At 47.6% G+C, this 16,835-nt stretch overlaps 1 protein-coding gene across 5 annotated transcripts in view; it reads right to left on the bottom strand.

The window, feature by feature from the left end:
* The window catches only part of LOC147447614 (uncharacterized), a 102,643-nt gene that overhangs the window by 1,037 nt on the left and 84,771 nt on the right, over window positions 1-16,835 (bottom strand). The window lies entirely within an intron of this gene.

Here is a 16,835-nt window from a genome sequence, read left to right as displayed (position 1 = left end):
GCTCTCTCTCTCTCTCTCTCTCTCTCTCTCTCTCTCTCTCTCTCCCCTATCGCGCTCTCTCTATCGCTCTCTTTAATTTAATTTTTTAACTTTTTAACTTTTGGCCTATCATACTCTCTCCCTCTCAACTTTATCGTGCTGCCCTCTGTAGCCTGGTCCCGCACCGCGCGCTGTCCCCCCCTCCCCCGTCCGCTCGCCACGCCCTTGCGCTGCCCCTCCCTTGCCATACCTCCTCGCGCTCCCCCACTCGCCCAACTACCACGCCTGCAGCTAGTGTGGATGCACACGTGCGCTTAGTGGCTCTTTTTCGGACGGCGATCAAGCATGAGGAAGCTGAACGATAAAGCCGACCCCCTAGAGGATGCCATTCAAAAGTGCAAAGACTAAATGAAGGAGACCATTACCAAGATGAACCGCAATCTCTTGGGCACAATAAAAATGCTCGAAGGACGCGTGCTGATCCAAGAGACCAAGATAAATACACTGGAAGACCGAGTGACGACTCAGGATGAAGAGATTGCGTCGCTCAAGAAAGATCTCGCCGAAGCACGATCAAGAAGCACACTGGAAGAAGGCAAACTGCAACCCTCAATAATCGAAGAAATCAACACGATCAAGAAGCAAGTGCGGGCCATCAAAGAGAGAGAAGAGCAAAACAAAGAGATGACGACTTCTTGGGTGGATGTTCTTACCAAAACTCAACAGAAGGCGGATGAAGCCGAGAAATGGATCAAGCTTGCCAAGAAAGGAAAAGACAAGGAGATAACGCCCACGTCCACACCCACTATAATTAATTAGACACTAGAGGAGGAGCAAAGGAGATGGGTGCACGCGTTACATGTGAGAATTTGCGGTCTTAAAGACAAAGGCAATGTGGACGAAGAGGTAAAAGAACTCATGGCCTTGATGGGGGTTCATGAGCCGACGCACACAAGAGCCTGGAGAGTGGGCAACATAAAGAAAAATGGAAGCAGTGGGGAAACCTCAAAAGAAAGAGCACTCATCCTCCGTTTTCCCTCCATGGAAGCGAAGAAGTCCTTGAAGAAAAGACCAACTCTTAAAGAGACGGGCATCTTTCTCGGGGATGATCTCACCCTCTCGCAGATCGCTCATATGCAGGAAGTAATGCCGGAGATTAGAGTGGCAAGGGGAAAAGGCAAGATTGCCTTTTACCGAGATGGAAGAGTGGTAATACTAGAGCGACACTCCACATGACGCTGCGAGACTTATGGGACCACACTCAAAGTGGCTGCCTGGAATTGTAATGGATCTATGCGTCTTGATGTGGGTGCTTTTGAGGATAGCTTTACTGGAAGAGACATCATCTTTTACTCTGAGACACACCACGCCCCTGGGCAATCCATGCCTCACATCAGTGGATACAGGTGGGAGACAGCTTACAGACAGGAGACACGCTCAGAGCACAGAGGACAGGCTCGGGGGGAGTGGCAGTGTTATTTAGAGAGGATCTGCAGCCATTGATACATATAGCCCGTAGGGATGAGCAGGCTAGGTACATGTGGGTGAGATTGAAAGCAGAGACACGCAAATATCTCTACATTGCTATTTGCTACTTTCCCCCCGAGTACATCAGTCTATGCATCACCCAGAGGACAATCCCCTTTTTCTATTTTGAATGATGACATACGGGCGTTCTCTAGAGATGGTGACATTATCATTCTAGGGGACTTCAATGCTAGGACTGCCCATCACCAGACAGTGTTTTATGATACTTCAGAGGAGATGTTGAGAGAGCTAGATGTTGTAGAGACGGGCCTGTCCAGACTATCACACGATGTGGAATATACTGAGTATGGGCGACACCTGATAAACATGGGCACCGCACATGGATTGGCCATCTTGAATAGCCTACAGAGATTTCCTGCTGCGGGAGGTTTTACATGCTTCCCACACAGACATGGAGCCAGCACAGTGGACTATGTCATGGCACAGCCGAATCTCATCTCTAGTATCCAGGATCTCACAGTTGGGCCCAGACCGGTCGGGGTGGCAGTGGATCATGCTCTTGTGTCGATGACCATCTCCTTCCAGTTCAATGTAGCACACAGGCCACGGGTAGCAGCCCCTACTCGCTACACCTTCACACGGGAGACGGATTTTGTATACATAGACGGGATCTATAGAAGCCTATGCACTGAGGACCCGGTGCGACTGTCACCAGGAGGTGTATTTTTCCTGTTGCATTCCGTAAATAAGTATTAGATATATTTATTTTATTTTTACTTGTTTGTCCCAAAACCCTTGAAAAGGTGCAAGTGGACATTGCATGGCCAGTGTGAAACGGCTGCAACCAAATGGGTCTCTCACATCGGGGATCTAGGTCGGTCAAACAGAGACTGCATGGGCCAGTTGGCACTGAATTCTGATGAGTATGGCTATTTTTGACCGAAAAATGTGTTCACGTCATTAGCTCTGGAATGACAAGGGGAACATTTTATTGCTCTGCTGCCAAGTCAACTGACGCACCAGTTGAGATATTTTTAGCAGGGAAAGCCCAAACTCGGAAACTGGGCGACGTGTCAGCCTGTGAGCGATTCTGCCACTCTGGGAGGCAAAAACGAGCTGCATATCAACAAAGGGGGCGCCATTTTCAACCTCAGGTGGATTGCAGCAGGTACAGAAGCTATGGAATGCTTACCTTGCCCTCTATGCACAATATGGTGACGGGAGTGATGCCACACACGCTACATACTACTCTCTTTCTCCCCTCCGTACAGTATGTTATGCCCCACTAGTGGGCTTCTCATTTGACCTATGTACAGTTCTGGGGGTTTATGCGTGTTTGCCAAGGCAAGAGCCTTCTGAATAGGAACCGGATTAGCTAATTGCTAATCCCCCACAGGTACGCACAGTTCCATCACGAAAGATTGCGAGTTTGGAGAGTTTTCTCGCGTGAAAACTCGTCCAATTCACAGGGGAACTGTCCCATTGCGTGCGGGAGCCCTTGGGACACGCGTAGGCGTGTTCGCTCCGCTAAAAACGATCTGAAACAGGGAATTACAGCCTGCTGTGTTTTTCTGCAAGTTTAGGGTTTCGCACCTAAACCGCAAGGGAACATCGGGGGAGCCTCGTGAGAGCCTTGGGATGTGTGTACAGGCTTTTGGGCTCCCGGAAGTGAAAAACAGAGAATTACAGCCCGCTGAATTTCTGTGACAGCTCACCAGAAAGCTTCCAGATATCGAGGGAATCCGTCCTAGACAGGTGTTTTTGACCTACAGGGGTTTTTGCGCCATTATGCTGCCAAAATCAGGTCGAAAACCTGCGTTTTCAGCCCTCGCCAGGTTTGGACAGCTTTGTGAAAGCTTGTGTGAAGTGGTCGGATCGTCTACTTTAATTTGAACAAAGAAATACCGAAAGGGGCGCCAGTCTTGGGGGCCTACAAGGTGTCGGTCTTGTGTGCGCAGTGACATTCTAGTCGCTGGACGCAACTGTGTTCTCTTCCCTTCTCAGTGCTCTTTGTAAAGTTAATAGGTAATTGAAATAGTACCGCCCTCTACGTTGTACAGGCCGATTATATGGTTCCATCGACGGGATAGTCACTTTTTCTTCAAAAAGTGCAGCGTGGATTGTTGTGGGTGAAAGCAACACAGAGCTTGTCGATATGGCAGAGAAGAGAGACCAAGTACCTGAAGAGGGATCTTCCTCACATGGCACAGAGAAAATTCCTTCAACTCTTCAAGAAGAGGACAGGTTGTTTAGAACTCAACTGCGTTGTTGCATGGACATGTTTCAGCAGTTGGCTAACAACCCAAGGATGCAGGAATTCTTACAGGCTCCGACACAGGGTTTTCAGCCTCCTACACAGTGCATGACTGAGCCGTTGCAGGAAAAGGAGATTTCCAATGCGCAGAGGACTCGTGATGCTCGAGGGAAAGCCCATGTGGTTGAGCAACTAGCGGTGTCCAATGATCCAAAGCAACTTGCTTTAGCTGGACAGGAACCGTTTGTGAATGGTCAAGGGAGCAATGAACAGGCTATGCGTCAGACCCTTCCATTACCTAATACTTATCCTGGTTATTTTGGAGGTGGTTCAGTGTTTCAAGCTATGGCTGGACCTTCCACAGGTTATATGCCAGGGAATGTGTTCGGGACAATGCAAACAGGCATGGGTAACCCTATGTACGCGAACATGGGTGTCCAACCAGGTTTTCAGGGTGCCTATGGTCAGTTTCGAGTGCCTGGAACACAATTTGGTATGGCTGGTTTTTTGCAGCCATACGTACAAAATGCAGATATGACAGGGAAAACAGTTGATGCGAGTGTTGGAATGAACACTCATGGAGCACCACTGTTACAGGCACCTGTTTATGATAATGTGGCTCCTTTGAGTCAGCCTAAGGATTACAAGGAAGGTGGGCAGGGAGTGAAGTTTGAAACTTTCAGAGGAACTGAGGACCAATTAAAGGCTTTGACCTTCATAAAGCAGTTCGATGCAGCTTATGCTGGAGGCAACTTCACGGAATCTTCAAAGATACGCAAGGCTGCCACTTTCTTGAAAGGGAATGCGCTTCAATGGTGGACCGCATTGTTGAACCAGGGTCGAGCCCCAACAACGTGGGTCCAATTCAAACAGCTTTTTGCGCCTGCATGGTTGACAAACACTTTTGAAGTGGATGTGATGACAGAATGGCACGAGTTGAATGCTAAACAGTGTGCGAATTTGGAAGAGTACAATAAACAGTTTTGGGCCGCACTGTTGCCAGTCACCTCTTACAGGTTTGTGCCATTGTCAGAACAGATTGAGAAGTACTGTTGCGGATTGCCCAAGAAAATCAGGGACTACTGCACAAAGACTACTGTCATGAATATGTTTCAGTTGATAGAGAATGCAAGAGTGGCCAGCAATCTGTCGAAGGGAGATTCCGATGGATTTAATAGCCACAAGAAAGGGTCCCAGGGCAAACAGTTTTCAACCAAGGGCAATGTTGCAGCAAAGCCTTCTGAGCCTCCCACAAAGAAGCCCTCCACTGAAGAAGCTGATACGTCCAAGAAGCAGTCTAAATCTTCTTCGGAATGAGGACAAGGACAAAAAAGGCATTTTTCTGGCAAAACATTTCAAGAAAGGAAAGCTCTTAGGGAGGCCAAGAAATGCTACATTTGTGAATAGGAAGGACACTTTGCAAATGAGTGCCCACACAAGAAGTCACAGGATAAGGATGACAAGTCAGACCATAAAGGGAAGAAGCCAAAGCTGAGTGCAGGACTTGTTCCAGATTTGGTTGGAGATCAACCAAACACAGATGCCACGGAGCTGTGCAGAGCTTGGGGCAAAGTTAGAGACCAGACAGTGCTGGTTTTCTTTGATCCAGGAGCCCGTGCAAATTCTATATCACCAGAATTGGCATCAAAGTTGGGCATTCGTGCAGAGGAGATGGGTATGACAGGCGAAGCAGGTTTGGCATGCCCAGGACATTCAGAGCCTGTTACTCCCATTCTGGGAAAGCTTCGTCTGCACATTCAGAGCTATGTGGATGCGGAAGAATTTCATATTATGCCGCTTGAGGGCTGTGATGTGTTATTGGGTATCCCATGGTGTTACAAGTTGCATGCTATGGTGGATAATTACAACAAAAAGATTACCCTTGTACATAGAGGAAAGACTCATGTCCTTGATGTAAAGCTTAAAGGCGAGTCTGTTCCACTTGTTTCTGCTTCTGCTATTTCATCTGTAATAAAGAATCATCTTTCTGCGTACTTGATCTTTGCAAAAGAAGTACCTCAAGTTGTATCTAATTTGTCTACCTTAGATAAAGACAGGTCAACTTTTTTGAGTGGTTTCAGTGATTGTTTTTCGGACTCTTTGCCAGGGGAGTTACCTCCTGAGAGACCTGAGGATCATACTATAGATCTTGTGCCAGGTTCTAGTCCACCGAATAGACCACCATACAGGGTTAGTGTAGCCCAGCAGAAAGAGATTATGGGTCAGGTCAACGAGCTTTTAGAGAAGGGGCTGATTCAGCCCAGTTCATCCCCTTTTTGTTCGCCTGTACTCTTAGTGCAGAAGAAGGATGGTTCATGGCGCATGTGCATTGACTATCGCACCTTGAATAAGAATACTATCAAGAACAGGTTTCCCATACCGAGGATAGATGACATTCTTGATCGGCTTGAGGGAGCGTCATTGTTTACAAGAATAGACCTAAAGAGCGGGTATCATCAGATACACATTAGACCAGAAGATGTCCATAAGACTACGTTCAGGACAACATTTGGTCTCTATGAGTTTCTTGTCATACCATTTGGTCTCACAAATGCTCTTGCCACATTTAATAGAATGATGGACAGAATTTTTAGACCACATAGAAAATTCGTGGGTACCTTCTTTGATGACATGATTGTCTACTCAAAGTCTGAAGAGGAGCGTAGGGATCACTTGACCGCAGTTTTCAATGAGCTACGCAAGAATAGGCTACTCATCAATGCGAAGAAGAGTGAATTCTTCTTGGAAGAGATTCACTTCCTTGGGCACATTGTTTCAAAGGATGGGGTACGCATGGATCCCGCTAAAGTGAAAGCAATTAGGTCATGGCCAGACTTGAAGTCCGTACATGACATTCGAAGCTTTCTAGGCTTATGTTCCTATTACAGGAGGTTCATCTGAAATTTTGCTGAGATTGCTTCTCCACTCCATGCATTGCAAGGAAAAGGAGTTACTTTCAAGTGGACAGCCAAGGAAATTTTAGCCTTCAAACACTTGAAAGAGAAGCTGACTTCAGATCCGGTAATTATTTTGCCAGATCTTTCTAAACCTTTTGTGGTACAATGTGATGCATGTGGCCATAGTCTTGGTGCAGTTTTAATGCAGAATGGCCGAGTAGTCGCATATGAGAGCAGAATTCTTTTGAAGACTGAAAGGAACTTGCAAGTCTATGAGAAAGAATTGCTGGCAGTAATTCATGCTCTCACTAGTTGGAAACACTATTTGCTAGGGGCTGATTTTGTTGTCCAAACGGATCATCAAACCTTGCGATATTTTCTTACACAGACGAAGTTGTCTGAGAAGCACATGCGATTGGCAAACATCTTGTCAATGTTCCATTTTCAGATTGTGCATGTGCAAGGGAAAAAGAACGTGGTGGCTGATGCGTTGTCACGAAAGCCCCAAATTTCAGCAGTGTCAATTCCGTACCATTGTGAACTAGACGAAATGAAGACACAATATGCTGAAGATTCAGATTTTGCAAGGATCTATGACCAGCTTGTTGATGGGCAACATCATGAGCACTATATGCTTAAGAATGACTTTCTCATGATGCATGGAAAGTTATGCGTTACTAAACAGTTACAGCCAAAGATTTTGATGGAAAGTCATGCTCCACCTTATGCTAGGCATCGTGGAATTGATGCGACAGTGAAAGGGGTTGAGGCATTCTTCTATTGGCCAGCTTTGCGTCAAGATGTTGACACATTTGTAAGATCATGCTTAGTATGCCAAAAAGTCAAATTTGACAGACAAAAGCAACCGGGATTGTTGCAGCCATTGCCGATCCCTGATAGGCCATGGGAAAGTATAGCAATGGACTTTATCTTTGATCTTCCAAGGACGCAAACAGGAAATGATGGGATTTGGACTATCATTTGTAGGTTCAATAAGCAGGCCCATTTCATTCCTGTTAGGAAGAAGATAAAGCCAGAACACATGGTCAAGATATTCATGAGCAATATCTTTAAATATCATGGGATGCCTCAATCAATTGTCAGTGACAGGGATCCACGTATGACGAGTCTTTTCTGGAAGGCATTGTTTGAGAACATGGGCACTACGCTCAAGTTCTCTTCTTCGTTTCATCCGCAAACTGATGGACAGTCAGAAGAGGCAAATTCTATTGTCTTGAACCTGCTCAAATGTTATGTCTCAGAGCACAAGGCAACTTGGGAACACCATCTCCCATTGGTTGAATATGCTTACAATAACACTGTGCATACATCAACAGGTAAGGCACCATTTGAGATAGTGGAAGGAGGAAAGAAAGTCCCACCCATTTTGCAGACTAAGGACAAGATATTTGAGGCAGACAAGTATGTGCAAGATATGGATGAAACATACAGGAAGATAAAGATTGCTCTTGAGAAGACTCAGGCTAAGCAAAAGAAAGCTACCGATCGTCACCGTCGTGAACTTGTATTTTCACTTGGTGATTGGGTACTTTTGCGCTTTGAAAAGGCCAGGTTAAGGAAAAGGAAAGGCAAGGAACGCTTGTTTCCTAAGCTCAGTATGCGATATTATGGTCCTTTTCAGATTTCAGAAAAGATCAGCGATGTAGCTTAAAGGTTAAAGCTACCAGAAGGCTGGAAAATACATAATGCTTTTCATGTCAGCCTTCTAAGGCCCTTTGTTGGTGATGTGCCAGAGAATATGCTTGATGAGGAACAACCCGAAGTGGAAGAATTGGATGAAATCCTTGTTCCTGAACAGATATTGGCACATAAAGAAAGAAAGGTTAGAGGAAAGGTTGCAAGACGCTATTTGGTGAAGTTCAAGAACTATCCATCATTAGATGCCAAATGGATGGAAGAGTCTGAATTGCTTGATTCACGTCAGCTATTGCAATTGTATCTTGAAGCCTTTCAAATGGAACCCACAGTGACTTGATGCAACCTTTTTGGAGCAAGGCAAGTGCATGGTTCATGATGCTCAAGAGAGTAGTTAAGCAATTGTATCTACTCTTTCCATACAGAATTTAGCTAGAGAAGTTTGTGCTCAAGAGTACACTAGAAGACTTCTATGCTTGATATATGTGTCATAGCCAGGTTGGTGGGATTGTTTAATCGTCCAACGCTACATTTCCGGAAGCATGTATATCTTGGATTCCCATCATAGAATATATGTGATATCAGGAGATATCTGCATGTATTATTGGCATGCAAGCGAGGTCGCTTGGGGTGTGTCACCAGGAGGTGTATTTTTCATGTTGCCTTCCGTAAATAAGTATTAGATATATTTATTTTATTTCTACTTGTTTGTCCCAAAACCCTTGAAAAGGTGCAAGTGGACATTGCATGGCCAGTGTGAAACGGCTGCAGCCAAATGGGTTTCTCACATCGGGGATCTAGGTCGGTCAGACAGGGACTGTCCGAGCCAGTTAGCACTGAATTCTGATGAGTATGGAAGCTCGTGTGCGCCAAACTGGAATTTGGGCCACTCATCAAGTCACTGCAACTTTATAAGTTGAAAGGGGCTAGTAAATTAACCCACATTGTAGATGTTGGTCAAATGGTAGTCTTCAATGATGGTCAGGAGACCGATAGGGACGCCATGGAAGCATCTCCTAAAATTTAGGAAACTGCTATTTTTGACCGGAAAATGTGTTCGCGTCATTAGCTCTGGAATGACAAGGGGAACATTTTATTGCTCTGCTGCCAAGTCAACTGACGCACCAGTTGAGATATTTTTAGCAGGGAAAGCCCAAACTTGGAAACTGGGCGACGTGTCAGTCTGTGAGTGATTCTGCCACTCTGGGAGGCAAAAACGAGCTGCATATCAACAAAGGGGGCGCCATTTTCAGCCTCAGGTGGATTGTAACAGGTACAGAAGCTATGGAATGCTTACCTTGCCCTCTATGCAAAGTATGGTGACGGGAGTGATGCCCCGCACGCTACATACTACTCTCTTTCTCCCCTTCGTACAGTATGTTATGCCCCACTAGTGGGCTTCTCATTTGACCTATGTACAGTTCTGGGGGTTTATGCACGTTTGCCAAGGCAAGAGCCTTCTGGACAGGAACCAGATTAGCTAATTGCTAATCCCCCACAGCTACACACAGTTCCATCACGAAAGATTGCGAGTTTGGAGAGTTTTCTCGCGTGAAAACTCGTCCAATTCACAGGGGAACTGTCCCATTGCGTACGGGAGCCCTTGGGACACGCGTAGGCGTGTTCGCTCTGCTAAAAACGATCCGAAACAGGGAATTACAGCCTGCTGTGTTTTTCTGCAGGTTTAGGGTTTCGCACCTAAACTGCAAGGGAACATCGGGGGAGCCTCGTGAGAGCCTTGGGATGCGTTTACAGGCTTTTGGGCTCCCGGCAGTGAAAAACAGAGAATTACTGCCAGCTGAATTTCTGTGACAGCTCACCAGAAAGCTTCCAGATATCGAGGGAATCCGTCCTAGACAGGTGTTTTTGACCTACAGGGGTTTTTGCACCATTATGCTGCCAAAATCAGGTCGAAAACCTGCGTTTTCAGCCCTCGCCAGGTTTGGACAGCTTTGTGAAAGCTTGTGCGAAGTGGTCGGATCGTCTACTTTAATTTGAATAAAGAAATACCGAAAGGGGCGCCAGTCTTTGGGGCCTACAGGGTGTCGGCCTCGTGTGCGCAGTGACATTCTAGTCGCTGGACGCAACTGTGTTCTCTTCCCTACTCAGTGCTGTGTGTAAAGTTAACAGGTAATTGAAATAGTACCGCCCTCTACGTTGTACAGGCCGGTTATAGCGACCTCTCGAGGAGCTAACTACTATACTGACACAGACATTACATGATGCAGCAGCAGAGGCATACCCACACACCCAACTTGAGCAGAGACGCTGATCAGGCAGCATGCCTCAGAACAGCTGGTACGATGAGGAGTGCCGCCAGACTAGAGCTAGACTTCAGAGGGAGGTGCTTTTGGGGGACGTCACTCACAGACAGTCACAGATTGACTTCTGACGCCTGATGCGGCGGAAAAAGAGGGCCTTTTTGGCTCGACTCGAGCACGATCTATACCAGCTATTCTTGAGTCAAGACTCGCACGAGGCGTGCCGGCTCTTTCATGAGCAGTCCCCCCCCCCCCCCCCCCTGCTGTTACCTTCACAGAGACCTGGGGTCAGTACGCATCATCTTTGTATACAGTACCTGGACAGCCGCCCCTTCCCAACCCCCCCGATCCATGCCCACACACATGTGCTTTTTTCACCGTTGAGATGGTGAAGAAAGCCATTGACAGGATGAGGACTGGGAGAGCATATGATCATGATGGCTTAGTCGCTGAGCATTTCATGCATGCCAAAGACCTACTAGCAGAGCTTCTAGTACTTATGTTTAACCGTGCCATGTGTGAGGGCCTACGGGACACTTGGAGCCTATCTACGATTGTACCTATCTTCAAGTCACGAGACCCCATGAAGCCCGGGAATTATCGCACTATCATGATTGGAGACACACTGGCACGGTTGTATGCATCCATTCTTGAGCAACAGCTGAGTAGATGGGCAGAGAGGTAAGGAATGCGTGCAGCTGGGCAGGCAGGGTTCAGGAGAGGCTTCTCTACTCTTGACCATATCTTGACACTCAGGGCCATCATCGAGGAGGGCAGATCTCATGGGAGACGGATCTATTGTAGCTTTGTGGACTTCCGCAAAGCTTTTGACACAGTACCCAGAGCTAGATTGATGCGCAGATTACAGGAAATGGGAGTACCCACAGAGCTGATTTGGGGGATCATGGCATTGTACAGATCAGTAGTAGGGCATGTACGCACCCGTAAGGGACTTTCTACACCGGTTCGCTCCACTATTGGGGTGAAGCAAGGCTGCCCGCTCTCTCCTACTCTTTTGGTATGTATGTGGATCAGGTTTCTGACTACATTAAGAGCGATGGTGATAGAGGTGCACAGTTGGCAGGGACATGGATTCCACTTTTGTTATATGCTAATGATATAGTGTTGATCTCCGAATCCCAGATGGAATGCAACGTCAATTGGATGCTTTGCATAGGTTTGCCCACGAAAGTGGTTTGTTTGTCAACCTTGGTAAAACCAAGGTTATGGTGTTTAATACCACCCCACAGTGGATCAGGAGGTCAGCACCTACATTCACATACGGCCAGGAGACTGTGGAGTACACAGATGCTTACACTTACCTTGGAGTGGTTTTTAGCGGACTTGCTTTCTCACTCAGAAGAGCAGCAGAGACCAGACTGACTAGAGCCCACACAGCATTGGGTAGATTGGAGAAGATGTGTTCGCATGTTAAATTTCAAGAGCCCCGGACGAAGCTCTAGCTCTTTGACACTTTGGTGGCTTCAGCATTGCTCTATGGAGCTGAGATATGGGGACCTTCATTGGATCACCACGGGAGGCCGGGTCGCACAGATGGATGGGGGAACATGGAGAAACCTCTCATCTCTATGATCTCGCGGCTCATTAGAGCCAAGGCATCAGTACCACGGGCCATTATCCGAGCAAAGCTAACGGCCCCCCCACTAGTGGTTGAGGCGCTCACCAGATCAGTCTCCTTCATAAACCGCACATGGGAACTTCCTAGAGACAGATATGCTCGCATTGCACTTGAGTCCTCTCTACAGTTATCCATGCAAGGAGATACAACATGCTGGTATGGGGAGATTGCATCATGGTTTCAGGCGCATGGGTTCAGCATAGACAAGCTGCCACCATTTCAGTACTCATTGGATGCACCATCTCTCACTCTTACACAGTCAGAGATCACCAAGCTCATCCGCCAAGACCTGACCCAGCTAGACACCAGGAGGACATGGATACAGCCAGCACAGGAATTGGGCACGAAGATGGCTTTCTACAGAGACCATCTTCTCCAGCTTACAGAGGATGGTTTTGTGACGAGACCCAGATACATGGACACCCACTTGCCTCATGGGATACAATGTGCTATTGGCCAGTTACGCACATCTTCTCACCAGCTGCGGATTGAGACTGGGAGATACAGCGGAGTACCAGCAGAGGCCAGGACATGCCCCTTGTGTGACATGGAGCCTGAGACAGAGTTGCACTACACATGCCGCTGCCCCGTCTACTACGAGATACGAGCCGCTTCCATTGCTTGTTCAGAGAGGGTTTTGGACCACTCTCAAGAGTCATGGGATACGAGGATCAGAGATGCGTGGGTTTGTTCTTGCTCGAGCTGCGCAAATACAAAGATAGCCTGATGAGTGGCGAGGCTAGCCAGTCTCAAAGACGGATCACAGACTTCTTCAGAGCAGACACGGGACAGCTGCAAGAGCCACTCCCACAGCAGAGCTCCCCCTCATCTCACACCAGAGGCACACTGATCGACCGAGCGACTCAACTGGGGAAATCAAGGCGTCCACGACTGCGGAGGACCACACAGCATCGACGGAGGCTACGTCAGAAGATTCGGAGCACTCTGGCCAAGCATGCACGAGGCCCGGTCAGACTACTAACCATGGAGGAGATTGATGAGATCCGCCAACGACCGATGCTAGATCTTCTGTGATTCAGCTATCCCAGCAAGCCACCCATTTTTGCTTAGTTCACATCGACCAGTCTAGGATCCCATAGTATATATCTTTGTTTTGTACTGTTGTTATTTTGTTACTCTGACTTTGTATCAGATCCACCACCTTGTAACTTTCTGGTCTCATAGGTCACTTTGGCCCTTTGAAGACGTTAATATAACATTTCATTTCATTTCATCTCTCTCTCTCTCTCTCTCTCTCTCTCTCTCTCTCTCTCTCTCTCTCTCTCTCTCTCTCTCTCTCTGTTAACTGCCGTGCAGAGGCTGACGCACGCGCAAGCCAGGTCCCGCAAAAACAAGAGGTGCAGGGTTCGCAGCCTGTGTAGAACACGCAACAGGTGCAAAGTGTGCAAGGGGCAGAGAGCGTGCAGTCGAGAGAAGGCACACACACCAGGTTTGTCACTCTCTCTCTCTCTCTCTCTCTCTCTCTCTCTCTCTCTCTCTCTCTCTCTCTCTCTCTCGCACGTCACTCCTGGGTCCTCTTGCTGCCGCGTGGATTTTCCTTCCGCTCACGTACGCTGCCCCTTTAATCTAAGCTTTTGATTAATCAATTGTAGCAGCCGCCTTGCTTAAGCAGGGGGTTAGCTTCATGTAAGCAAAAAGGGGCAGCTTGTCAAGAAGTGGGTCCCTTTGCAGATGCGCAAATGCAGCCAGCACACATGGCAAGCGCTCTCTCTCTCTCTCTCTCTCTCTCTCTCTCTCTCTCACACACACACACACACAGAGCAAGTGATGGCGTCGTGAGGGGCTGAGCAGCTGAGAGCGCAGCAAATGCTCCCAGAAATCCGTATGATACTACAAAGGCTCCAAGGCTACGCGCACAGAATTTTGTCCAGCCATATGTTAAACGATCGTACACTAAAGCCTATTTTAACATAGGCAAGGGGGCAGCTTAACCAGAGGGGGAGCTTCAACAAAGAGGCAGATAACATTTTGGTGTCAAGTTCACGTGCACAGAGGGGGTGGTTGGTTATTGCAAGCAAGGGGGGAGCTTGGTGTGGGAGGCTGCTTTTGTGTGGACATGTACTAAGGCTCTCTTTGGATCTTTGGCGGAGCCTGCGGGGCTCTGGCACATGCGAAATTGTTGCCGCGAGCTGACCCAGTAGGGGGCCGCGTGTTTGCTGGTTGCATAGGCCGCAAGAAAGTGAGCCCGGTACATCTCTTGAACAACAAAACATGGAAGCAATCTCCCCTGCACAGGACCCGGCACAGGACATGGAAGCCGTCAATGTCTCACCTGTTTGCAAGTCGCGTGCAAAGGCAACCTTTGTGCTCACAAACAAGCGAATGGCGCAGATGGAGAGGGAAATGAAGGAGTGGAAAACAGAGATGGAAGGATGGTGAAAGGAGAAGGCTAACCTCCTTCAAATAGTCTTCAATGAAGGCGCACAATGGAAGAAGGAGAAAGAGAGCCTTAACGTAGAAATACAGACACTCAAAGAAGAAGTCTCAGCCCTCAAACAGGAGAACCCAAACGCCGAGATACGGACACTCAAAAAAGAAGTCTCTGCCCTTAAACAGGAGCTTGCGGATAGAGTAAGCAGTGGACTAGAGGAAGGTGAATTTCAGCCCTCGGTAATAGATGAAATCAAGGAAATCAAGGAACATGTTAGGATGATCACAGAGGAAGAGAAACTGAGTGTGGCAAAGACATCTTCATGGGTGGAGATGATAACAAGGACACAGAAAAAGGTGGACGAGGCTGAAAAATGGATTGAGGTCGCCAAGAAAGGGAAAGGTCAAAAAACCCCTTGTACACCGACGCTTATCAACATGACCCTCGAAGAGAAACAAAGAAGGCGGATGCGAGCACTACATTTGAGAGTGACCGGTCTCAAGGACATAAACAATGTGGAGAAAGAGGTCACAAGCCTTACATCCATGATGGGGATGGAGAAGCCTTTGCACACAAAGGCATGGAGGGTAGGTAAGAAAAGTGTCGGCACGGGAGAGTCTTCAAAAGGGAGAGCTCTCATACTACGCTTCCCCTCGTTAGAAGAGAAGAAGGCCTACTCTCAAAAAGACAGGTATTTTCCTCGGGGATGACCTGACTCTCTCACAGCTCACACATATGAGAGAGGTAATGCCAGAGATTATAGCGGCAAGGGAGAAGGGAAAGATAGCCTTTTACAGAGATGGACGGGTGGTGATTTTAGAGCGGCGCACTGCATGACGGTGCGAGACCTATGGGACCACACTGAAGATGGCTACCTGGAATTGTAATGGGTCTATGAGGTTGGACGTGGGTGCATTTGAGGACAGTTTCAAAGACAAGGATATTGTATTCTTCTCAGAGACTCATCACGCCCCTGGACAGGAGATGCCACCTGTGATGGGATACAAATGGGAGACAGCTCACAGGACAAATGCGAGATCTGAGCATGGGAGTAGAGGTTCAGGAGGAGTAGCAGTGCTATTCAGAGAGGAACTACAACCATTACTACATATTGTACGAAGAGATGATCATGCTAGATATATGTGGGTGAGACTGAGAGCTGACACAGGTCGATTCCTATATATTGCCATATGTAACTTTCCTCCTAGTACATCCGTGTATGCTGAATCCAGAGGGCAATCGCCTTTCTCTATTCTAGATGATGACATATGGGAGTTTTCTAGGGATGGTGATATCATTCTCCTAGGGGACTTCAATGCCCGAACGGGCAACTCGCAGACAGTCTTCTACGACACTTCAAATGAGATGCTTAGAGAGCTGGATGTGGGTGAGCTGGGACTTGACACATGCTCAGATGACAGAGAGCACATGGAGTATGGGAGATACCTCATGGAAATGACGACTACACATGGATTAGCCATACTTAATGGCTTACAACGATTTCCCGAAGCAGCCGGTTTCACATGCTTTCCACATAGACATGGGGCCAGTACAGTGGATTATGTTATGACACAACCGAGCTTTGTCCCTTGCATTCAGGATTTCACAGTGGGAGCCAGGCCAGTGGGCATAGCAGTATATCATGCTCTCTTGACACTGTCCGTTAAATTTCAGTATAGTACAACCTAGACATGAGGAGGCAGGTCACACACCCGTTATACATTTATACCAGAGACTGATTTCGTTTATACAGAGGAGATCTGGGACCGTCTATTGGAAGGCACAACTGGCACAAATGGTACAGGCCTCTCAGTGGAGGAGTGCACCACTCTACTGACTGAGACACTGCATAAGGCTGCATCAGTGGCATACCCACACACTCAGCCGGGCAAGAGACGACATTCTGGAGCATGCCCCAGAATAGTTGGTATGATGAGGAGCGCAGAGAGATGAGAGCCCAGCTTCAGAGGGACCTTCTTTTAGGAGTCATCACTTACAGACAGTCTCGGATTGCTTTCCGACGCCTAGTGCGACGGAAGAAGCGAGCTTACCTAGCTCAGATGGAGCGAGACTTATATCAGATGTTCTTGAGTAGGGACTCAGGAGAGGCATGGCGACTCTTCCATGAGCACTCCCCTCCACCAGTGATTACTTCACCTCATGTGTGGGGCCAATATGCGACATCATTATATACGTTTCCTGGACAGGAACCCCTTCCAGACCCTACCAAGTCTTGCCCAGCTACGAGCACTTTCTTTACACCTGAGAT

This window comes from Adiantum capillus-veneris, chromosome 11, assembly GCF_014529385.1.
Source record: "Adiantum capillus-veneris isolate H3 chromosome 11, ASM1452938v2, whole genome shotgun sequence".
Classification (NCBI taxonomy): Eukaryota; Viridiplantae; Streptophyta; class Polypodiopsida; order Polypodiales; family Pteridaceae; genus Adiantum; species Adiantum capillus-veneris.
This window is presented reverse-complemented; position numbering and strand designations above follow the sequence as displayed.